Raw genomic sequence first — 25,089 nt, 5'->3', positions numbered from 1 at the left:
CTTTTGTCCTTTTATAAATCAGATTTTTAAAATTTTCTTACTGTTGAGTTTTAAGAGTTCTTTGTGTAGCTTGGATCACAGTTCATTGTTAGATGTGTCTTTTGCAAATAATTTTTCCCAGTCTGTGACTTGTCTTCTCATTCTCTTGACAATGTCTTTTGCAAAGCAGAAGTTTTTAATTTCTTTAAGAATTTTTTTTAATGTTTATTCTTTATTTTTGACAGAGAGAGACAGAGTGCGAGCAGGGGAGGGGCAGAGAGAGAGGGAGACACAGAATCCAAAGCAGGCTCCAGGCTCCTAGCTGTCAGCACAGAGCCTTACGCAGGGCTCGAACTCACGAACTGCGAGTTCATGACCTGAGCTGAGGTCGGAAGCTTAACTGGCTGAGCCACCCAGACGCCCCATGAAGTTTTTAATTTCAATGAAGTCCAGCTTTGCAATTATTTCTTGCATGATTCACGCCTTTGGTGTTATATCTAAAAAGTCATCAGCATACTCGAAGCCATTTAGATTTTCTTTCTAGATTAGATTTAATCGATTTTCTCTATTTTGTAATAATGGCTATGTTTAACCATCAGCTCACAAAATTCCTCAAGATTTAACAGTCAGCTCTTATGAGCTGCCATGAGCCAGCTGCAGCACACCAGCCTTGTGGGAATAGAGAAAATTGGACCTATTATTTACAGTACGTACCAGAATAAATTCCAAATGGATCAGAGACATAAATGTAAAAATAAAATGAAACCTTACAAGGAAAGACCAGGAAAGATGTGGATAAATTCCTCTATAACCTGGGAGTGGGGAACGTCTTCTGAATTATGGCTTAAAATCCATAAGCCTTAAGGGAAATGGGATTATATTAGTTTCATAAAATGAACTGAGAATTATAATTTCTTTTTGCATTTTTTGAACAACTTCTCTAACATGGGAATTGTGTTTGTAAAAGTTTAACAGAGTCCATTTTAAAAGCATCCAGGTCTAGAGATCTTTGGGGTGGAGTTTTAACTACCAGTTAAATTTCTTTAATCCTTGTGAATCTATTTTAAATTACGTTTTTCTTCTTGTGCCAGTTTGGCATTTGGTGTAGTTTCAAGAAATTTATGCCTTTTATCTATCTTTGCTTTCAAAATCTCTAATTATTTCCTCATCTTCATTATTTGATCAGGTTTTACTTAGTCTTTTTTTTTTTTAACCTCTTTTCTTCTATCAGTCTTATCAGAGGTTTATCTTGGTAATCTTTTCAAAAACAGAACTTTTATTCTTATTAAAATTTCCTCCATGTAAGAAAATTATTATTTTGTTTCTCTTTATATCCTTTCTTATATTCTTTTTTCTTCCTTGTTTTGATGTTCTTTTTGATCACTTCTTGAGTTGGATGCTGAGTATATTTCTTTTCAACTTTTATTGTTTCCTGATAAACATATTTACATGTGTAAATGCTCTTCTAAATATTTGTTTAGTTATATCCCATACATTTTGTGTTTTTCATGCTCATTTAATTCTAGATATTTCTTCATTTTGATTATAATTTCATTTTTAACCTATGAGTTATTTAGTAATGTGGCTTTTTTAATTTTGTAATTTTTTTGATGTTTATTTATTTTTGAGAGAGAGAGAGAGAGAGAGAAAGAGAATGAGTGGGGGAGGGGCAGAGAGAGGGGGAGACAGAATCCGAAGTAGGCTCCAGGCTTGAGCTGCCTGCACAGAGCCTGATGCAGGGCTCAAACCCACAAACCATGAGATCATGACCTGAGCTGAGGTTGGACCCTTAACCCACTGTGCCACCCAGGCACCCCATTAATGTGGTATTTTTAAAGTATGGAACCTTTAAAGAAATTCTGTTAGTTATTCCTAAAGTTATTTCATTATGTTTGGAAGATGTAATGTATAAGACATTGCTCCTGGTGAGTTTATTGAGACTTCATGTAGGCCTGATACATTCATATTACTTTGTGGGTGTTTCTAAAAATGTATATTTGCAATTTGTTGCATGAACTATTATGACATATATATATATATATGAAGATATTTATTATACACAGCATACCATTAGAACATACCTATCAAAGATGTGAACAGTATAATTAATAGTATAAGCCTACCAATTATACCATTTAGATAAAAATCTGCTTAATTTTTGTTTACTTAATAAATTTCTGATAAGTGGGTATTAAAAATTACAACTATTTTTATGTTACTCTCTGAATGCTGTCAGTTACTGTAACCTATTATTAGGTTCATATATGTTTGTGATGTTTATATCTTCTTGCTTTATTGTTTTGTTTACCTTAAAAAAAATTTTTTTAATCTTTATTTATTTTTGAGAGAGAGAGAGACAGTGTGTGAGTGGGAGAGGAACAGAGAGAGGGAGACATAGAATCCAAAGCAGGCTTCAGGTTCTGAGCTGTCAGCACAGAGCCAGATGCGGAGCCAAACTCACATGACCTGAGCCGAAGTCGGATGCTTAACCGCCTGAGCCACCCAGGCGCCCCTGTTTTGTTTACCTTTTACATCAACTTCATTTTTTGTCAGCTACTATCATTGCCGGTTTTTTTGGTGCATCTTTTTGTTTTATGAATATTTCTCATAGACAACATATTTTTGGATTTTATTTTTATATCTTAATACTATTAGAGAATACTTGTTTTTAATTTGTGAGTTAACTCCATTTACATTTATTGTAATTGCTGTTGTATTAGAAATGACTTCTCCTACCATATCTCATATTTTATTGCATTTTCTTTTTGTTTTCTCCTGGCTCAAAAAATTATTTTATTTTTGTTCAAGTGTGGCTGCCTTTAAGACCCTTATTCATGTTTACTTATTAATTTCTTGAACTTATCAATATCTGTATATTTCTTCTAACTAAACAAATAATTTAGTGGTTTTTTGTGTATATATATATGTATATATGTATATATATACATATATATATATACATATATATATATATAATTATTATTGTACACACACACACACACACACACACACACACACACACATGTCCTAATGGTTCTGCTTCTCTAATTGGACTCTATTATACCCAAATACAGAAAGAGGGGACAGGTTAAAATAAGATAAGGAAAACTCCAAACCTAGAAACATCAAAATAAAACTTAAGAACCTCAAAGATGAGGAAAGAATTTTAAAAATTTCTAGAGAAAATAAAGAGATCATCAATGAGAACAAGAATTAGGTTAGACAGTGGGCACAAGATGACAAATGGGAAAATACTTTTTAAATATTAAAGAAAAATAAATTTTAACCTAGAGTTTTGTATTTATCTTTCAAATTGTCTTTCCAATGTAATGGCTTAAATATGTATATATATATATATATATATATATATACACACACACAAACACATATATATATATATATACACACACACACATATATAAATATATGAAAAAAACAAATAAATATATGTATATTGTTAAAATATAAATATCATATATTTATATTATATTATAATTTATAATATATTAGTTATAATTATATTTATAATATAATATATTATATTGTTAAAATTTAAATATATTTTTATATATACATATATTTATTTATTTCAGATAAGACTGAGAATGACATTATACTGAAAACATGTATTGGAAGCAGTACTCAATATTCAAGAAATATGGTAAAGGTGACAAAGTCCCTGTTCAGGACCAGAGTGAGAAAAGGAACAAATTTACAAATATATCCAAAAACACCTAGAACTAAAATTTGAGATAATATAATATGAATATATACTCCCCTTTGAGGGAAGGGGAATATATATATTGCAGGGATTTGACCTTATGAAATGTGAACACTGGTTAAAGAGTCTTTATAAGGCTATGGTGTTTACGTCGAGTGTTGGAGTCAGGAGGTTTGGAATGAAAGATGGAAGTAAAGAGGGGGTGATCAAGACAAGCCGGAACCCATAAACACAAGCCGGAGCCTGTGAGGACAGACCAAAACTCCTTTTAGTTCCTGTTGCCTCTAATCTTGATGTTATGTGTTTCCTACAGAAACTAGAGCCTTATATCATGATTAGCAAACACCCCTGGTCTGGGGGTCAGTGAATCTTCGTGGGGATCTGCAGAAGGTGCAGCTGTTGGAAACTCTCCGGCTGCTTCACAGTCGTGAGGTGAGCTAGCAGGTGAGCGACAGTGCCCTGCAAACCTTTCACAGGGATCTTGCTTATGGCCCATCTAAATGGAAATGCACAGGAAATGGGGTGTGGGGAAACCAGAGTCAGCCTGGTCAAGCGGCCACAAAGCCAGCGCTCATACGTGTTAGTACTCTTGCTCCTACCCTCCACGTCTTCGAGCTCTCTTCTGTATTTCCTCTCTTTACCCTTAACTGCTGACCCTTGGAGAGTTTGTCCATCTGAGCTTTCAACTCACTGATTTATTCATCACCTTTATCCATCTTGCTTTATATCTTAATTAGTGTTTTAGCTACTTCAGCGGTTACTTATTTCATACCTTATATTCAGTCTGGTCCCCTTTAAAAAAATGTTTGTTTGTTCGTTTATTTATTTAGAGGCAGAGAATCCCAAGCAGGCTTTGCACTGTTAGTGCAGAGCCCGATGTAGGGCTCGATCTCATGATCCATGAAATCATGACCTGAGCCCAAATCAAGAATCTGATGCTTATTCAACTGAGCCACCCAGGAGCTTCTCAATTTGGTCCTTTTTAAATGTTTTCTTATTCTTACGTCTTGTTGCTTACATCAGCGTTAACTTTTTAAATTTTTTTTTATTTTTTAATGTTTATTTAATTTTGAGACAGAGAGAGCGAGACAGAGCATGAGTGGGGAAGTAGCAGACAGAGAGAGGGAGACACAGAATCCAAAGCAGGCTCCAGGCTCTGAGCTGTCAGCACAGAGCCCCATGTGGGCTCGAATTCACGAACTGCGAGATCATGACCTGAGCCAAAGCCTGCCGCTTAACTGACTGAGCCACCCAGGCTCCCCACATCAGCCTTAACTTCTTAATGTATTTGTTGTCATTAATTTCTCATTCCATCTCTTGGTATAATTCTGATTCATGTGGTCTATACTGTCGAATTTGCCTATCTTTCTAACATAGTAGCTGTAATCCTTACTTGGATTTCTGGGGTTTTTTTTCTTTCTGTTTTTTTTTGTCTTTTTTGGCCCCAAGTTCTCTTGCTCCCTTTGACTACCAGTTACTACACATGGTTATGGATTGGGACATGGCTCCAGCCCAGACTCTAATTGATGTACCTGTAAGTGAATTAAAGCCAGGGAAGAGAGCCCCGGGGCCACAGAACTGTTGGTGATCATTCCCATTTGCCCACCATCCAGAAATAACTTCTCTAGTGTGTATTTCCTATTTAAGGGAAATGGGAAACAGGCTCTAGACTCTAAAAACATTGTTGATTTGCTCTCCTTGCCCTGGGGGGTTCAGAGTGGGAGGGATCCAGTGGTGAATACCCAAGGGTAGCTGGTCAGTGCACATTCCCTCTTTTCATCCCTCCTCACTTCCGTGGGGCTTTTGCTCTGCCCTTGTTGTACCCTGCTGACCCCTGCAGTCTCAGCTGTTGCTGCCAGTTTCTGTGGTGATTAACAAACTGACTGTCCACCTTGGGGAGAAGCAAAAGAAAGTTGTCCTCCTCTGGCTGCCCTCCCCAGGCTGAAGCCATTCTCCCCACCAACCCCCTGCCATGTCCCTGCCAACCCCGCCCCCCCCCCCCCCCCCGCCCCCATCCGTTTCCTGAGTCTGCAGACTTCCCAGAGACTTTTTACAGTGCTTTATTTTATTTTATTCTTTGTTGTTAGTTCCTCAAATTCGAGTTTCCCCTCTGGCTTTTGTAGTTTCTTTAGGGTTGATTTTCAGGAAGGAGCCAGTGGCTAATGTAGTTTGTCATCTTGACAGGAGTAGAGAATGGTTTATAGAATGAGCAGGTGTAGCAACAGAAAGGGGAGAGAATCTGAGACAGCAGTTGCAGGAATCTTAAGAGAGGAAGGCTACAAATGAACCTCAAGAGGTGTTTTTTCTGCATTTAATTTAAAATTATTAATTAATATGTATGAGCATGTATGTATAAGTGTGTATATGGACATATGTATGTATGTATATGACTTTAAAAGTGAAATAATGCTATCAGGCTTATCACTGAAAAACAGCAATCTCTGGGGCACCTGGGTAGCTCAGTGGATTAAGTGTCTGACTCCTGATTTTGACTCAGGTCATGATCTCACAGTTCATGAGTTTGAGCCCTGCCTGGGGCTCTGCACTGACAGTGAGAACCCTGCTTGGGATTCTCTTTCCCTCTCTCCCACGTAAGATTTCTTTCTCTCTCAAAGTAAATGAATAAACTTAAAAAAAAATAGCAATCTTCACCCTTTCCTACCCCAATATTGTGTCCCACGGCAACAATTTTCAACTTAAAAAAAAAAACAACCTTTCTTAAAAAATAATTAAAAAATTTTTAAAAACCTTCTTGAAGTGTTTATTTCCACATTAAAAAAAAAAATTTTAATGTTTATTTGTTTTTGAGAGAGACAGAGACAGAATGCGAGTGGGTTAGGGGCAGAGAGAGAGAGAGACAGAATCCCAAGCAGGCTCCAGGCTCTGAGCTGTCAGCACAGAGCCCGATGCAGGGCTCGAACTCACAAACCGTGAGATCATGACCTGAGCCGACGTCGGACGCTCAACCGACTGAGCCACCCAGGTGCCCCTTATTTCCATATTCTAAGTAACATGCTTTTATTAGTATTTCTTGGTTTTTAAAAGTTACATACTATGCTTGGCTTCCTAAATTAGAAGATGAAGAGCTCACACCTGTACACCACTGTATTCTCCCTTCCGGTGCATCCTTTTTCCCTTCTTACCCTAGCCTCCTGATGTACATACACCATCCCTTCCATCATCAATATGGCGTGTCCACAGTATCATGTGTGTGCAAACCCTGTTCATGCCTGAGACATATAGCATGCTAAGATCATACTTCCTTTTTTAAAAAAAATTTGATGTTTATTCATTTTTGATTGAGAGAGAGAGACAGAGTGAGGGTGGGGTGAGGGGCAGAGAGAGAGGGAGACACGGAATGTGAAGCGGGCTCTAGGCTCTGAGCCCTCAGCACAGAGCCTGCCTTGGGGCTCAATCCCAGCAACTGTGAGATCATGACCTGAGCCGAAGTCAGACGTTCAACTGACTGAGCCACCCAGGCGCCCCTCATATTTCCTTTCTGAGATCTCTTTTTATTTTCTTAGGGTTAATACTTGCCTTACCCACCCCCAAGTGTTCAGCGCTCTCTGTGCCTCCCACAATTCTCTGAATACTTTGGTAAGAGTTGAAAACATCAGGTAATCTAGCGGATTCTTTCCCTTCCCCATACCCATCCCTCTGTGCAGACTTCATTTTCCTGCTTATCGTCTCGGCAACTTCTTTTGCCTGCCTCCCGTGTTAGGCCTCCCATTTCCTAATTTTGTATCTCTCTGTTTCTTGAAACTTTCCCTTGTTTGGTGCTGAAACACCAGCAGTCTCTTTTGGTTGCTTCCCAAGAAAGAGTCCATAGGAGGTTAAGTTTAAGTGTGTGTGTGGTGATCATTTGCCATTTAGGCAGCCCCAAACATTCGAATACCCCTTCCCATTTTGTTAACAGTTTCCCACGTTATAAATTCTATATTCTTTTTTTAAATATTTGTGTATTTATTTTGAGGTGGGGAGGGGCAGAGGGACAGAGAGAGTGAGTCCCAAACAGGCTCCGTGCTATCAGCACAGAGCCCGACATGGGGCTTGATCCCACAAACCGTGAGATCATGACCTGAGCCGAAATCAAGAATTGGACACTTAACTGGTTGAACCACCCAGACGCCTCTAGAGCTTTTACTATTATGACTCTGTGAACAGCTTGTCTCTCTGTTTTTTTTTTTTTTTTTTTTATGTTTATTTATTTATTTTGAGGGAGAGAGTGCAAGTGGGGGAAGGGCAGAGAGAGAAGAAGAGAAAGAATCCCAAGCAAGCTCAGTGCTGTCAGTGTAGAGCCCAATGCGGGACTCGATCCCACGAACCCTGAGATCATGACTTGAGCCGAAATCAAGAGTCAGATGCTTAAGCAAATGAGTCACCCAGGTGCCCCTATACATTCTATATTCTTAACAAAGAACCCTGTTCAGGTCGTTCTCCGGTTGTTGGATTGCAGACCTGTGATTTTGATCCTACCACTGAGCTGCATCCGTGCCAGAGTGAGAATCTGGATCCCCAGCTGTATTACTTGGGAAAGAGGCAGGGCCGAGGCTTCCACTTGGCCGGGGAATCTCTGGGTGAGGCAGCCCAGCAGGGTTCTGGAATCCAGCATGTGACTGAAGCATCTGATTTTGCAGCCTCCTGATGATGGCAGAGGCAGAGCCTGGATCTGGCGCCTGTGGTGATGGCAGCATCCTGATGCGGTGGCTTCTGTCCGAGGCACTGACTCCCTCAGTGGGCAGGCCTGTGCTGGGGGCTCAGTCCTGGAAGTACAGTCCATTTTCTCCCAATCTGTGCACTCTCTGTATCTTGTAACTTGCCCCTTTGGCTTAAATTGGTGTGTTAGAGTCTGTTATAGTCTGCTATAACAGAATACCACAAACTTAAGGCCGACAGAAATGTATTTCTCACAGTTCGGGAGGCTGGACGTCCAAGGTCAGGTTCTGACGAGAATCCCCTTCCAGCTTGCCGACTGCTGACTGCTGAGTGTGCCCTCACATGGTGGTAGGGACAAGGGAGCCCTTTTCGAAGGGCATCAGTCTCATTCTTGAGGGTTCCACCTCGTGTCCTCATCGCTTCCCAAAGGCACCCCCACCTTCTGATACCATCACATTGGGGGCTAGAAAATTCTAAAATTCTAAAAATTCAACACATGAGTTTGGGCGGTGAGGGGGAGACACAAACATTTAAACCGTAGCAAGTATCTAGAGTAACTTCTGCTGTATTAGTCTAACCTGGCCAATGTGCCTTGTATGCCTATAGGTATCGTGATTCTACTGCAAGACATGTGAGTTTGAAAGGGAACAGATTTCTTTCTTTTTTTTTTTTTTTAATTTTTTCACGTTTATTTATTTTTGAGACAGAGAGAGACAGAGCATGAACGGGGGAGAGGCAGAGAGAGAGGGAGACACAGAATCGGAAGCAGGCTCCAGGCTCTGAGCCATCAGCGCAGAGCCCCACGCGGGGCTTGAACCCACAGACCATGAGATCGTGACCTGAGCCGAAGTCGGATGCTTAACCGACTGAGCCACCCAGGCGCCCCTGAAAGGGAACAGATTTCTAATTTGGAAACTCGTTTTCCTCAAAAACTAGAAAGCTTTTCTCCATTGCCTCTGGCTTTTAGTGTGGTTGCTGAGAATTCTGAAGCAACCATTCTTTTTCCTGAGTCTGTATGTGATTTACTTCTCTGCAAATCTTTTTTTGTTTTGTTTTGTATCAAAGTAGTATTTACTCTTAGTTTTTTGTTTTTTATGCTGTCAAGTCTATAAATGGTCATATTTTAAAGATTCAGAAAGTTCTGTGTGTTGTCTTACGAAAAAACAACTGTTTTCTGACTTTGTCCCCCCACCCCCATCCCATTTCCTTACTGTTAGAAGCAACCACTTTCCCTGCTAGTATATGTGAATATATAATTAAATGCATTTTTAGCACACATGAAGGGGATCCCGGGAAGTCTTTCAAAATTCTCACATTTGGCTTTATACATCAAAGTAGATAACTTCCTTGTACCTAAACAGACTTTTGGGGTGTAGGCGTTAGAGACCCTGTAATAGCAGTTGGTGAGTTTTTCTTCCCCTTTCACTTATTTGGTGGTAGGATCTGAACCTAGGCTGAGATCTGAAAATGGAAGGAGGCTCTTCTTCCAGGGGATGACAAGTAAGAGATCTGGTGAATTGGGGTCCCTAAAGTTCCTGGCACCAGCACCTGGGATACGACTCCTGACATGGGGAAAAGGCTGGGGAGTGAAATCTAGAGAGCTGGAGTAGGAAGCCGCAGAAAAGTGGTATATGGAGCTTCTGAACTGAGCTGAGCCCTAAGAGATTGGAATCTGCCCCCCATGGAACCTATAAAAACCACTGTACCCCGGGCAGGGGAGTGTACAGGCAGAGGCTAGCCTCAGGCGATCACTTTGGACCCTACTTAAGCACCGGGGCAAACAGCAGCATCAGACAGAGGAAGCCAGTCTAGGCTGTCTGGGCCTCAGCTACAACTTTGTATACCTTCGGTGTGCTTACTTGTTCCATGACAACCAGCTGCAGAAACTCTTACCAAGTTCTTTGGCTTCAGGGGAGTACATTTGGTTTCTGGAGCAGCAAAGCAGTGAGATAAGAACAACCAGGATTCCTTCCTGAGACTCATTAGAATCCTGGAATTTCTACATGGATGGAGGGGACAAGGGATTCCAAGAGATAAACTGATTTCCTGCTAAAATGGTTATTGAGCGTGGCATCAGGGACCCCCGGGACAAGGCTGGCTGCTGTTCAGGAGTCTATGAAGGCTGCCTGGGGGGGCCCAGTTGGAGGAACCTGTGGCTCTTAATCTCAGGGTCGTGAGTTTGAGCCCCACGTGCGATGTAGAGATTACTTAAATAAACAAAACTGAAAAAAGGAACAATCTGAAATAAGACATATTGGTTACACATATTATGATTTACTTACCCTGTCTCTCAACTTCTCTGGACACTAGCAACTTTGGCTAGCTGTTGTTATGGACAGAATGTTTGTGTCCTTCCCCACTCCACCCCAAATTTCTATGTTGAAATCTGGACCCTCCCCCCACCGTCTCCCACCCCCACCCCATGTGATGGTATTAGGAGGCAGGGCCTCTGGGAGGTGATTAGGTCACAAAATTGGAACTTTTGACATTAATGAATGCGATTAGTTTCTTTATGAAAGAGACCTCAGACAACTCTTGCCCCTTGTGCCATGTGAGGACACAGTGAAAAGATGATCATGTTTGAATCAGGAAGCAGGATCTAACCAGACACCAAGTCTGTGGGCATCTTGATCTTGGACTTCTCAGCCTCCGGAACTATGAGAAATAAACGATGTTTAAGCCATTCAGTCTACAGTATTTTTACGACAGCAGCCTGAATGGACTAAGATACCTGTGCTTTCTTCCTTCCTACCTTCCTCCCTCCCTCCTTCCTACCTTCTTTCCTTCCTGTCTCCTTTCTTTCTTTCTATCTTTCTTTCTTCTTTCCTCTTTATTTTTCTTTCTTTTTTCTTTCTCTTTATTTTTCCTTCCTTCCCTTCTCTTTCTTTCCCTTTCTTTTTTCTTTCTTTCTTTTTCCTTGCTTCCTTTCTCTTTCTTTCCCTTTCTTTTTTCTTTCTTTTTCTATCTTTATTTCTTTTCCCTTTCTTTCTTCCATCTTTCTTCTTTCTTTCTTTTTCCTTCCTTCCTTCCTTCCTTCCTTCCTTCCTTCCTTTCTTTTTCTCTCTTTTTCTTTCTTATTTTCTTTCTTTCTTTCTTTCTTTCTTTCTTTCTTTCTTTCTTTCTAAGCATGTCATGACAAAAGGTTGGGGAGAGGAAGGAGCCAAAAGTGGAAGGGATTGGAGCTGACATAATTTTATTTGTCCAAAGTCCACCCCGACTTGCCCCCGTTAAACCAGAGTAGTTTCTACTGCTCACAAGGATAGATTTGAATCCAATTTGTATATTCTGTGGTTTGAAAAGCCATTTCAAAACATTAACTTGTTTTTTGGAATACATTGGATTTTTTTAAATCAAAGGGAAGAAAAGCATAGCAGCTTAAAGCTGAGCATAAGGAGCTCTGGCCTTTAGTTTCCCTAAGCAATAACTGAAAACAAGAAAACTCAAAACCAAAACCATAAAACAAAAACCCCAAATAAAAGAAACACGTGGTGCATCTGTAAATTCATACACCAGGATGAATAACACAGTTTCAACAGACAATGATAAGCCTGATAGGACTTGCAGGGCAGTATTGGCTGCAGAAGCTTTTCTGGAAATGAAAAGAGGCAAATAGCCCCAACCAGGCCCCACATCTGTGTCTCTCACTAAATGGCCTGTCTGTTCCATCACAGCCGTTTTCAAGGTCCTGGAAATCAGTTCCCTAGCTTAATCCAAGGTGAATTGGACCCAGGGAATCTTTTGGTCACACTCAATTCTCCCGTAGCCATGTTTGCACAGACATTGTGTCAGCTGCCCTGATTCCTTGGGTGATGTGGGGGTGTAGCTACGACCGTGACTAATGATAGACACGCTTGTCCTTTGTAGGTAGGGAGAAAGGGCACTAAAGAACAGTTCCATGTGTTAAATGGAAGGTGTAGGTTGGAAATGAACAAACGGATTCCAATAAGATAAGGCAGATTATTTAAGTTTGATAGCAAGTGGTTATAACTTGAAGAAATTCGAATATGAGAGGTTCTAGTCAAGCATTTTTCACTGGAAAAAGCAAATCTCTAAAGTAAGCAAAACTAATCAGAATGTATCAACTCAAGAGAGAACAAGATATGGCACTTGGAAAGGAAAGGTAATAACGGCAATAATAATGTTCAGGCTCTGTTATTTTTTGAGGTTGGTTCAATAAAATGTAATGTAACATTAACAATTTCTTGGGAAAAAAACCAATCAACTGCTCTTCTCTTTTTATCTATGGCTCTATCTTCCACATGAATTATTCACTGCTCTGGTTAGTCCCTTGATGCATCCCTGAAGACTTCTGGGATGTGAAGTTAATGATGAAAGTAAAATTTGTAGTATTTCATTTAAGGACAAATGTTAATTAAAGCTTTATTTATAAATGCTCATCTGTTTGTTTTGGACCCAAATGCCTCTTCATTTCTGCTATTGATTTCACTTCATTCAAATCTAGGATTCTTCATGGGTATGTTGTAGTCTGAATGTTATTCCATCCTTTTCACTTCAAAATACCTTATTCACAAAAAACAGTGATTCCTTTCATATTGCTTGCTAAAGCCGTTATCCTTTCCCAGCCTCTGAGGGATGGCTATGTAATGTGTTACACTGAGAGCAAAATAAAGCTTGAGGCATTGTTTTCTAGGTGTTTCTGTTTACTAAGGCTGCACAGCAGAATCCTAACATAATGTTCAGCTTGGGTTTATTTTTCCAGGTATCTTGTATGATATTTTTGAGAGTCTTTTTTAACCAAGGGCTTTATAGAGATAATAAAATAAGTTTTTGAGAATAATTGAAACTAAATCCTGAAATTAAAACTAATTATCGAGTTTAGCATCAATACAGACAACAAACTACCAGCTGTCATCAAGTGGAATTTCAGCTAATTTTCTCCCTCTCCTACACATGTGGCTCAGGGGATATTTTCTGTTAGTATATCTGTTCTCCTGGGTTCCTCTTTCCCTCGACAACAGTCCATATTCTTCAGTGTCCCAGGCTGTTTGTTATGGGATGGGCTCATATTGCTGTTCTCAGACTGTTCTGTATGTATGTCATGGCTACTGTTTGCTTCAAGTCTAGGCCTTACCAGTTGTTTCTGTAGATCTGATTGAGTGTGGAATACTCTAGAAAATACCGATGTCCTCCTCTACCTGTGTGCCTGGGAGCAACTATGGGTTAGTGCCCATCCCTCCATTCTCTGCTTCTCATCTGAGCACTGTGCCACATCCACCTTCTCTCTTCCAGCTGTGGTATGGCCCTCCCACTGTTCTGTTGGGTGATGTGGAGGGTTCTGTTCACTTTCTTTTGGCTGAAAGAGTTTTCTCCCTCATGGAGGTAAGGTGAAATAGATTCCTCCATTAAGTGGTACCAAGATGTTTTCTACTCAGTGCCATTAAACAACCCCTAAGTAACAGTGGTTCAGGAGATGTAGGATTCCCATCTACAACTCATCCAAGGAAACCACTTAGACACAAAGATATGTGTTGCGGGAGTTAGAATTGCTTGTACCTCCATAACCAACCAAATGAAGTTCCTTTACTTGGAAACTGGGTCTCTTCTTCACATACTTTGCCAAAATACATAGTCTGGCCAAAGGGCGGAGGAGTCTTGATAATTTGTTCATCTTTTAAACCTTGCTAGTAAGATGAATCAGTGCCAATCAGACGGACATCAACTAGTCTAATCAGATGGACCAAACAGGTCAATTTTCAGAACCTATTTTCGTATCTAAACTGAGTCACTGCAGACCAATACAGAACTCATCCTTTTCCAAAAAACTACTATCTCTGTTAACCCTTCTACAGTTTGACATCATTAGGAAGGCACAAAGCACTTAAAGAGATGAATAAATTGTTACATCCACAACGGCTAACATAGTATTTATGTCACATTACTAAGTGCCTTTTCTTTTTAGTTTCATATTCCTAGGCTTTCCTTTTGTTTCTGCAATTCTTCTTAGGACAACTGAAGCAGAATCCAATATAAAATCTCTCTCCCTCCCCTTTCTCTTTCTCTCCCTCTCTCTCTTCCTTCCTTTCCTCCTATTCCTTCCAATTACTTTGGAAAGAAGTTTGGCTTACTACATACTGGACATAGAATTGGTAGCTTGTTAACCCATACATTTTTTAATCCTGTCTGTATCAGATTAATCTCTAACAGCTTGGGGAATAAGCTTGGGTCCCACTTCTAAACTACTGAAACAATCTGTAGGCATGAGATTTAAGAAGTCTGTGTTTTTAAAAATCTCTACTCTTAAAAATATTCTAATGTGCAGCCAGATTTGAGAACCCACAGCCCGAGTATTGCCTGCTGTAGCCATGATTTGTCAAAGGCTGCATCTGATCACACTGATTGTGTCGGAGTTAGTCTCATTTCGTTTAACTCTCTCCTTGATGACCTGGCTACAGGGACAAGGTAGTGGCAAGGATAAGAGTGTGAATAGTCACATTAGACTGCCAAGTTCAAATTCTGACTTTACTCCTGTCAGTTTATTGAGCAAGTTATGTGATCTCTCCATGCTTCAGTTTATTCATCTGTAAAGTAGGCATTAAAAACAATCCTATCTGAGAGCATTGCTGGATGATTAAATAAGATGAAACACATAAAGCACTGAGAACAGCACCTGCTACCTAGTAAATGCTGGCCAAATCCTAGCCATTGCCATTCTGTGATCATGATGCAACAATCATAGAGGTCTCCTAGGTTTGGAAGGGCTTTGAAAGATGATCTGCACTTCAAGCAGTGGGATATTAGTATGATCCCATTTTACAGATTAGAAAGCTCAGGTTCTTAAGTGCTGTGCCTGCCCAAGATGATTCAAGATGAAAATAACAATGATTATAATAACAAAAATAATAACAAGTAATATCTGTTGTGTGGTTACTACATGGCAAACCCTGCAGGAAGTGTTTGAGGTAACATATCATTAACCCAGTGCTTTTCAACCTTTAACGTGCCCACAGAATCACCTGGTGGTCTTGTGAAAATGTAGATCCTGACTCCATAAGACTGGCATGGTGCTTAATAGTCTACATTTTGAACAAAACCCTGGGTGATGGCGGTACTCTGCTGGTCCAGGACTCGCACTTTGAGTAACATGGGTTTAACCTGAGCAACAGCCCTATGAGACGGCTGCTGTTTTTTGTCCCTATTTTGCATATAATAACTAAGGTTGTGAGGGTAAATATCTTTCTCAAGGTCACAGAACTTGTAGTGGTAGTACTGGGGCTTGGACCGATGGTCTCATTCCAGAGCCCGCCTTCTTAGCAACCACACCCGACTTCATTCATGCATATGCGACAGTGGTATCTATGCCTATTTGGCTTCTCTTACTAAGGACCAGAAGGTAGAACAAATGGCATATATTCCCCAAAGTTTTCAAGTCATGTTCCTACTTAAAGCAAAGATACCTAGGGAATGTTCCATATGGTTTTAATTGTACATCATAGCCCTGGCACTTTCGGCCAGAATGACCTATCCATGCCTGTGGCTTCTCTTGCCCATAAAAAAAAAGTCTAAAATTTCAGCTGGTGTCAAGCCTAATGCTCAGGTCACTCCGGAGCGATAACACTGGCTCCCACCCTTTTTAACCCGGACCTTCATTTGGCTTGAACTTATTTCGCCAAGTTTTGGATCCTTGGCTCTCGCTTACTTTTTTTGTCTTAGCAGCAGACCCAGAGATACATCTCTCAGACTCCTTTGAAGAAAGAATGTGTTGCACAGCATCAAGGGCTGGGCTTAGCTGACTCCCGCTGTTCACCCCTTCAGTCTGCTTCAGCTTTGGGGCTCAGGCCAAACTCTCAGGCCCCCAGGCCTGGCCACTTCCACCAGTGCTGATCCCTCTAAGTCCACTCTTTGCTCAGTGCCCCTCACTGGGCTGGTAGAGACCTTGTCAGCTTGGCATCATGTCACAGGTGTGACAGCTTCCCATAAGCAATCCTACTCTCTCCTTTTGTTTACACAAGTGTTACTGACCAGTACTGTAAAGATTTTGTCTCCTAGACATCTTGGAGCCTCTCCCCAGAGTTCCCAACCAACAGCTCCCACTGCTCAAGGGAGACCTCCCTCTCAACCTAATCCAAGTTCCTGACCCTCAACTGGTGCCTGGCCAAGCCTAGTCTGGTACTCAGTGGACATTCACCACGAGACAGGTGCTTAGTTATACACAGTCACTCAATAAACAAGTGCATGTTGAGTGACCATTGTGTACTTCTATCTTTATAGGCATAATCACCTCTTCTCAATGTCTGCGATAAAGAAGAACTGTGGCAGATTTATATACCGTGCCTCTATGTAGCCTTTGGTTCCTGTGGTGAATTGTTTGCTGGAGTTTTAACTTCAGCAATTACATACTGTATTTGAGGATCGTTGGCAGCTGCCTACATAATTACAGTGTTGTAACATAGTGAAGAAAAACAAATGTCACCAAAATAAGAAGTGACTAGCTATGTCTCCGGTGAAAAAACACACATGAGTCAGCAACAATGAACTAGAGTTCACAAAGTCAATCACATGCTGGATATAGAAAAATAAATAGAGTAAGACTCTGATGGTTGGGTTTTGGTTGTTTCTTTTCGTTTGTTTGCTTGTTTATTTTCTAGTTTATTAATACTACACAGAGTCCTGGGTCTTGATTCCAATTTCAAATAGGGAGACAGGCAGTTATAAACATGATTTAATTTAATGGGCTCTCAGAAAGCTCCCCATATTTAAATATCCCTATGTGGAGGGCTTTGGAGTTTTGAAGGAGGGCAAGAGGGGAAGGGACTGGTCGTTATTAAATGCGGGACATTTCCTAGAATTACAGGCCTGTGTCATTGCTTTTTAGATGTGTGTCTGGACATGTGTCAGTGATGATAACAAAGTCTGGCCATGCGAGGGATGGATGAGATCTTTCAGTCTCTGGAGAGGGAGCACCAACTGAGAGATGGGGACGATGTCAGAGAAGAAGGAAACGGAAGAGAAATTCAACTTTGATTAGAGTGGACTGGGTACCAAAAAAGAGTCTGGGGAGAGACTAGAAGTAATTCATAAGGTGGAGGGCTGGGCAATAATATCTGTGGGATGGGCAGAAAGATTTGAAAAGTGCATTGTTAGGTCAAAGAAAGGAAGTGAGCTCTCAAAGAAACCATGGTGCAAAGCTCACCAGAAAGTGGGCTTCACTTGATGCAGAAAGGGTAACAAGATTAGATCTAAAGTAGAATTTCTTGTCAACAAAGACGGACATCATAAATTAATAAGGGAGGTTGTGAGATTCATATTCATTGAGGATAGCTCCAGTATGCCCCTGTTTGAAGTTGAGAAAACAGGAAGCAACCAGTTTTAAAGCCCTTTTAGCCTCACAATTCTCTGATTTATGGGGGAAATTAACATCTTTACTCTTTCTATATCATCTACAGTCTGGTGCATGCAGTCAAGGTCTGAACGTGTAGTTTTCCGAATAACTAGCCTAGAAAGCTGCCAGAGCGCACACACAGTGAGGTGACTCTGTCACCCATGGAGCAGCTAAAATGACATCAATAAATCATAAAATATGCCCAAGAGGGCATTATAAATCATTTAGAGTTGTTATTAATATTTTAGACATGTTCATTTTTAGCAGTGTGTCAAATTTTAGTGTTTGCATTCCATTTTAATTCAGCACTTGATAATTGAAATATGAGACTGTTAAAATGATTTTAGGTTTTTTTCCCTAATCATTTAAGGATTAAATAGAGTAAGGAAACTGATCGTTGGTAGCTTCATTCTCTCTGCGATTCCTGCCTGACACTTCGGGCACTGATTCTCTTGGAGTGTGGTAGGGTGATAGCCATTGGGTCTTCCGCCATAAGGTCATAGAATGGTGATAGCCATTGGTCTTCCGCCATAAGGTCATAGAATGGTGATAGCCATTGGTCTTCTGCCATAAGGTCATAGAATGGTGATAGCCATTGGTCTTCTGCTATAAGGTCATAGAATGGTGATAGCCATTGGTCTTCTGCCATAAGGTCATAGAATGGTGATAGCCATTGGTCTTCCACCATAGAATGGTCAGATGCCCTTCCTGGTAGATAATTCCGCTTCTGGGCTGTGGAGCTCTCACTGCTCAGGAAATGTAGCAGTGTGGTAGCTGGTAAGATGACCAATTCATACCTGGTTATCCAGGACTTCACTAGTTTTAGCACTAAAAGTCTTGAGTTCCAGGAAATACATCAGTCCAGGTCAAACTGGGATGGTTTGTTATCCAGGCTTGTCTTGGAATCCAAAAGAATATTCTTTGGCAGTACTGGCGCCAGGAAAAATGGTAGATTCCAGCATATTTATCTTTACTGCCTCCTTACATTCTTTCTGTGACCTGCGGTCCAGTCCGTTCTTGATTTCTTTAGAGGCTTTATACCTTGTCAGAGCATGCTGACCAGACTGTCCCCCTGGGGGTATCTCCTCTTTAATTAATTATTAAAAGCATATCAAGTTATTGAGAATCTATTTTGTGCCCTGGAGTGTGCTAAGTATTTTATGTTAAAATATCACAAGTCTTAGGATATCATTATCACAAACATTAGCCTTACATATCAAGAAAGGTCTATGGTCAACTAAAGGTGACTTCCCCTCTTCAAACATCATGCTTTAAAAAATAAATACTGATTTTCTTAATACTTACTGCTTATATAGGACACTTAGGTTCAGAAGATTAAGAAATTAGGCAAAGAACTGAGCACCGGTCATTGGAACCTGTCTGTATTCTAACCTATGGGTTTTTCCTGATCAGAATTCGATCCCCTTATGAACTTGCCCATTAATGCGTGTGGCTTCAGTGAGTGGATCTCAGCTAATAGCTGCTAATAAATTTGTGATAACTCATACTTCATGAATTGTGACTTACCAGCCACCTCCTTCTAGAATACTCATTTTCTTTTAAGAACTAACAGGCAGTTCAGGTAGCGGCCTTCAGGGGACCAGTGGTGTTTCAGAACGGGGCTGTGTGGACCAAGTGGCCCCACTTTTCTGAGAGTTGGTGAAGAGTGGAGACTGTATCTGCTGGAACTCTTGATTGCGAGTGACACAAACCCGACTCCAGCAGGATGAGGGAAAGGGTGAGTGGGGTCACTGGACTGCATAACTGAAAGGTCTAACGGTATCTCTGGCTTCAGGTGTGGACGATTCAGGTACTAAACAGCTTCATCAGGACATCGTGCCTCTCGATGTCTCAGCTCTGCTTCCCTCTGGGTTGGCCCCATTACAGGCAACTTTTCTCATCACATTGATGGCCGGGAGCTTTCATCTTACATCTCCTCGGTTTACCAATATCTCGGAATTTAATCCAGCAGCCTGATCTAAGTCACGTGACCATTCCGGACCTATCACCGGGGCCAGGAGTGGGGGGGAACACACTGTTTGCCTAAGCCCAGGTCACATGTCCCCACTTGGATTTGGGGAGGGGAGAAAGTCTCATCTGAATCACATGCAAGGAGGAAAGGCGTGCCCTATCCAAGGGAAACTGAGGTATGTTACCAGAAGAAGTGGGAAGAAGAATTCTGAGCACGGAGCAGCTAGAGATGGCCCCTTGAAGTTGCTACTTAAATTGAGTTGGTTTGAAGATGAAGTGAGAAAATATTTAAAAAGCATTTTATAAACTAAAAACTACTGTGCAGTTAAAAAAAAAATACTTCCCTTTTAATTATAGATGCACTTGGAGTGTAGAAATGAAAGGCTTTAAAAGCCTGCACTTTGATTTGATTAGATCAGTCTGTATAAACCAATGCAATTAAACCAGCGTGCCTCACCGGGGCAGTACAGCTGCGGCAGAGTCTTTGTTTTCTGTTGCCCTCGTGGAGGAGAGGATCCCGGGAAGGGGAGGGGAGGGGAGGCGAGGGGGGTCGCGAGAGGGAAGAGAGGCTGTGTAGCCTTGCGTATCGAGAAAGATCCGGGGTCGACTCAGTATGCTCTCCCCTCATCAGACACCACACGTTAATTTAAAAAGTAAATATTGATCATCTTCATACAAGTGAAGTTTCTGCGCAACTGACCGTAGGTGTAATGCGGTAAGTTTATCACGTAAGCGTCAACTTTAAACTAGTATTGAATCTATTTTTTCCCTTTCACTTCTGGGAGAGAACTTTGGTTTTTCCCTCCATTTTTATGCTGTTCAAAACCCAGCACAGCCACTCCCATGACTCAGGAAGTTTTTGCTTAGATGTCAAAACCTAGGAAGGCAGTTTTTCTCCAATTTTATTGGCAGTTCCTTCATGGAACTCCTCAGGAAGAAAGCAAGGTGTGCCCGCGCATACCCGGAGCATTCCCAGGGCGTTTTCTGCTCACACTACCTGCCCTGAATTCATCTGGCTTCTAGGAAAAAAAAAAAAAAAAAAAAATTCCCTCAGGCCACATGCTGCAGCTATCAGGAGAGAAAGGATCTGTACAATCCTTCTCCCTCTCAAATCCCATTTATTCATTCTCCTTCACATTAAATGCTCATCTCCACTGAGAGTGTGCTTTAATTAAACCTAGAAACACTTAGAAATGGGAAACCTTGATTCCCAAAAAGACACATACAGAAAAGTGCACGGATATGTACATATAATTATACCTTTCATGGACATTTTATCATAAAAATATGTTCATAAAAATTTTTTTATAAAAAGAATCGGGAAGAAGATTTACAAATCTCCCACATTCCACCACTTAGGTATCAGCACTATGACCAATGTGAAGCTTCTTCCAGTTTTTTCAGGGAGGAAAGAGGTCTGGCATTTGCATATTTTCTCATCTGTAAAAGTGAGATCGTGTTAAAGCACATTTATAATCAGCTTCCTTTCACATAACAGTATCTGATTAATATTCTTTTCTACAGCAGTTTGTTTCTTAAAGGAATGCTGTCTAATTTTTTTCGTACTTAAACATCCACTTTAAAGTATCTTGAGCAGAGCGGCAATTGCTAAATACAAATGTATAGATAATACAAATGTCTCTTTGCCTTCGTGTATGGCTGCCCCTGCCAAGAGAGATGTTTATATTTTAATATTACTCTTTTGTAGACAATGCTTTAGTGCAAGCAAATGAATCTAACAATTGGTCCCACGGGGGACATTTTAAAGCAGAGTTCACTCATGACACATAGTCTGTCCATCCATTTGCCCATAAAAGTGACCTCGCTCTGAAGAGATACTTACCCCTTCTTTCCCGGTGAATGTTTGTGGAGAGGAAGGAGGAATCAGAACCAATATTCATTTTAAATGGCATTGATTAAAGATCTTCCTGCTTATCCTTGGCATTGTATCGATGTCAACTGCACCCTTGAACACAATGCATGACTGGTATACCAGTTAGCCCCAATCACATTTTAAACTGTGTGTTCCTCAATTCAGTTGTCTGTGGCCTGCATTAATGTTAGACTTCGGAAAAGGAACAGGGAGCCATCCCCTATTAGCATATTTCTGTTACTTGTGTTTGTCAGAACCTTCCTCGAGGAACAAATATGTATTTTTTTCCTGTGCCAGTATCTTTGTAGGGTTGAAATGGCATTTCAGCAGCTGAACAATATCATCCTACTTTAGAGTTGAGGAGATACGATGTTTCACTTGGGTAAAACAATACCAAGGATGGGGTTTGGAGGAAGGAAAGTTGCTGACTGGTAAGAATGGAAATGCCAGCTATCGTCAGACTGAAAGTGAGCCAGAAGGCTAACTTTTAAGAATCGGGGAATGAGCCTGCATCTTTGATCAGGGGAAGGCATAGGAGTAGGAACCAGAGTGGCTTTGGGGAAGAACTTTTATCTGAATATTCCTTTACATGCCACACAGTTCGATTATGGTATCTAACGGGTGGCAGAGGCCATAGCAAAAGCAACATCTGAGGTTCAGGCAAGGTGTCAAGAGGCAAATGTTAGCCAGCAACACATTGATTCCACTTCATACAAAAAGCGTCAGGTCTGCTAATTGCTGAGGTCTCAGGTGGATCTCATCTGGGACCAGCAGGTGGAAACCTGTGGTGGGAAGCAGTTAGATATGGCTTCCCTGAAGGATCCTAGCTCAGAACTGTCAAACCTAACGTGACTCCTGGCACGACCAACAAGTTGTGGAAGGAAAAAAGGTAAGTAATGCCAGGATAATGGATCCATGGGAAAGCTGAAAACCTTTTCAGAATTCCTGTTTCCGCATGGGCATCATCCATCATGTTTGGTGGGGGGCGGGAGGGGGGGGGGGTGGTAGGTGGTCTGACTACAAAGGCAGATGGGACCCCATGGAGTATTTTTATGTGCTGAAAAATTTGGATATGTTCTGTGTGTGTGATGGGAGAAGTGTTGAGGTGTGACAAGATCGATCCCGCCACGGAGATAGATTATTCGGGTCTGAATATGGGGATCAGAAAGCTGGAGAGGATTAATAAGGAAGCCGAGGAAGCCCATGAGAAGGCTAGGCCACTTAAGAAAAAAGGACAAAGATACTTGTCGCCGCACTGTTTACAGGGGCAAAACAAACAAATGAAATAATACAAATACCAACCAATAGGATCAGAGCTCCATAGTTTTGAAAAAGAATAAAGCAGTTCTCTCGACATGCTGATACGGAATATTCTCCAAGGTCCGTTAAGTGAAAATAGCCAGCTACAGAACAGTATGTATACTACTCCAAATATTTGAATGAAAATAAAAATGCATGTTTGCCTACGAATAGAGCCTAGTATCAAGGGTAGCTTTGGAGGGAGTCTGGGAAGGGAGAGGGGCTTATGATTCATTATACAGTCCTTTGTATTGCTTGAATTTTTCATGTGCAAGAATTACAATGTTTACAAACTTACTGTAAAGTCTTAGGAAATAACCGATAGGAGAGAGGAGTTTTGGAATTTAGCGGTTCCAAGAGATGCATTTCCCTAAAATCAAATCTCTTAATCACAGCTACTGGGGTTTCTCATTTAGTATACAGCACCTTGCACCATTTTTAGGGTGGCACCTGCCTCTCAGCCCTGTCCCTACCCCCTGCCCACCAGCCAGTCTGCCCGGGTGGGAGATGGCTTACGAGGGAAAGTTAGAGGAGCAAATTGGGACGATGGGCATTCTTCATAAACCTTGCCCCCTTCACTGACCATTCTATGCTGTGACTTAGGATCCCACCTTCTTTCTTGCCTTAGCCACACAAGCCATTTTATGGAGATGCGAATAGCTAATAATTTTTACGTGGCACGGGGTTTCAGATGCCAATATTTGATGAATACTGCAAATTTTATTTAAAAACAGTTGTTATGACAACTGCAGCGAACACTGGGACTTCATGTTGTTAGCAGGGGGAAGACTGCTCTCCCTGCAACCCCTGAGCCCATCCCTTCAAACCAACATTGGTTCTTTTGTGGATTTTAAAATTTTAACTCCCGGTTATAATGTGTAAATATGAAACCAAGCTGAGAGCTCACTCCCAGTGGGTTATTCATGTGCTTGCCTTTTGTCCAAGACACTTCAGTTTTCTCGTGTTGCTCTGAGGCTTTGAAGAAAACAAAAATCCTAGAACTCTGTGGTATAGATTTTGCAGCTCCCCGAAGCACCCAGAATGGTTGTTTTTTTTTTTTTCTCGGCCCTTTTGAATCGAGGAAAACAAGCCCCTTTTTTCTTAATATAGTTTTATTCACACATCATTAAGCTGATTTACCATATTATGCACCACTGTAGGTTAAGCAATCATGGCTTTCTCTCAACGAGAGAATGAAACAATTATTCTGAGTCTACCATAACAAAGGGATTTTGCCCAATTCTGAAAGTACACACCCCTGGAGATTTTGTTCAAATCCCTGATTTTATTAAAGTTTACATGAAGGGAGGGGTAGAAATTAAGTAAATTATAAATACAGCAATGAAATGCTAAATTGTTAAGTAGAAGTGTGTGGTCCTTAGGGCCCAGTTGGCTAACAGAAAGCATCGCTGAGGAGTATTTTTTACCTGGGGGTTCATTGTTCCGTATGTTACTTTGGAAAGCGCATTTTGTTGACTGGGTTTGCCCTGTTTTGGAACCCCTCGGTTCCATTTGTCTTCTTGAAACACACACGTAATTTTTGTTTTCCCTCGGCGAATGCTTGAATTTAAAATATTCTATGGTTTTCTCTAACACAACAAAGTGAGAAGGATCAAAAGCGATTATCCACAAATGTTTGCCACTCAGAGGCAGGATCAAACACAATAATGAGCCAGCAGCACCCTGCACAGTTTGGAGATTAGTAAACAAGAGACCTCCATTGCCTTCAGTGAACAATCACCTGGAAGTAGAGACAGTGGCACATCCTAATCAGTAAAATAAATGACCAGCTGCAAGGTTAAAAGCTCGTCATTCACCGAGCGTCCTTCGTGTATGTGAAAGCATCTGGAAAGTAACCGGCCTCGGTATTAACTACACACTCATTTGCAAGGCTTGGCAGCCTTTCTCCACTGGACACCTCCCTCATCACTCATCCCGTGGGCCTGGAGTGAGTAGGCTGTGCTCGGAAAAAGACAGCAAAAACTGAAATCCAGGCGGATTTTTACCCAATGGATGATTGCCAGCGGATGCAGAGACACAGAGGAGGACCTTAGAATTTTCAGTCTGTGTGTGCCCTTTTCCAGCTCTTTCAGACCCATCTATTTCCAGCCATCTTTTGATGGCTTTTTTGTTTTGTTTTGTTATTTTGTTAAAGGTCATCTTTTAAAGAGCAATTTAGGTTCACAGTAAAATCGAGAGGAAGGCACGGAGATTTCCCATATACCACCTGCCCCCACACATGGGTAGCCT

General features: G+C 41.0%; 2 long non-coding RNA genes across 6 annotated transcripts in view; both read left to right on the top strand.

Moving 5' to 3' along the window:
• The window catches only part of LOC109250932 (uncharacterized), a 176,785-nt gene that overhangs the window by 88,888 nt on the left and 62,808 nt on the right, over positions 1-25,089 (top strand). For all 5 annotated transcript variants that reach the window (XR_008423907.1, XR_008423908.1, XR_002073259.2 and 2 more), the window contains one exon: positions 4,014-4,144. This is a non-coding gene — a long non-coding RNA (uncharacterized LOC109250932). The remainder of the gene's footprint in view (positions 1-4,013; positions 4,145-25,089) is intronic.
• LOC128778329 (uncharacterized) lies at positions 5,726-13,001 on the top strand. The gene is made up of 2 exons (XR_008423912.1): positions 5,726-8,987; positions 9,236-13,001. It is a non-coding gene; the product is annotated as an uncharacterized LOC128778329 (long non-coding RNA).

Source organism: Panthera pardus, unplaced genomic scaffold, assembly GCF_024362965.1.
Source record: "Panthera pardus isolate Hobbes unplaced genomic scaffold, ASM2436296v1 HiC_scaffold_2, whole genome shotgun sequence".
In the NCBI taxonomy this organism is placed as follows: Eukaryota; Metazoa; Chordata; class Mammalia; order Carnivora; family Felidae; genus Panthera; species Panthera pardus.
The sequence above is the reverse complement of the archived record's forward strand: the minus strand, read 5'-3'. Positions and strand labels throughout refer to the sequence as shown.